The sequence below is a fragment of the Egretta garzetta genome, unplaced genomic scaffold (genome assembly GCF_000687185.1).
Source record: "Egretta garzetta isolate BGI_Z169 unplaced genomic scaffold, ASM68718v1 scaffold422, whole genome shotgun sequence".
In the NCBI taxonomy this organism is placed as follows: domain Eukaryota; kingdom Metazoa; phylum Chordata; class Aves; order Pelecaniformes; family Ardeidae; genus Egretta; species Egretta garzetta.
In genome coordinates, this window is record NW_009258888.1 from 184,177 (window position 1) to 184,621 (window position 445).

A 445-nucleotide genomic window follows, 5' to 3' on the forward strand; every position below is an offset into this window, starting at 1 on the left:
GCCCACGTCCCGGGGGCGGGGGGGGGGGGGAAGAAGCAATACTACTGCGTCTCGGCACGCTGGCTCAAGGTGTACGAGTTGTACCTGCCTGCACCTCTTTGCATGCATCTTGTTCACGACGCTTCCTTCGGATTTCGTTTGGGTTTGGTTTTTTTTTTTTTTTTTAATTGTTGTGTTTTTACTCCCAAGGTAAACTTCGAAATGCAGCTTGTTCTACGTTTAGTTCGTGTAAGACATTGTCTAACTCATAACTGACAAACCTACTTGTAATTACGACGTGATTGACCGATACTCCTGTACAAATGTTGGCTTTTTTTAAAAATTAATACAGTGCTGATACGGATGGGTAACATCCCAACTTAATTACGGCTTGTGTCGTTATTTCTATGCGGCTTTCTTAAATCCAGTCTCCGCAGGGAAGGGCAGGGAGCGGTCTGTTCCGCCC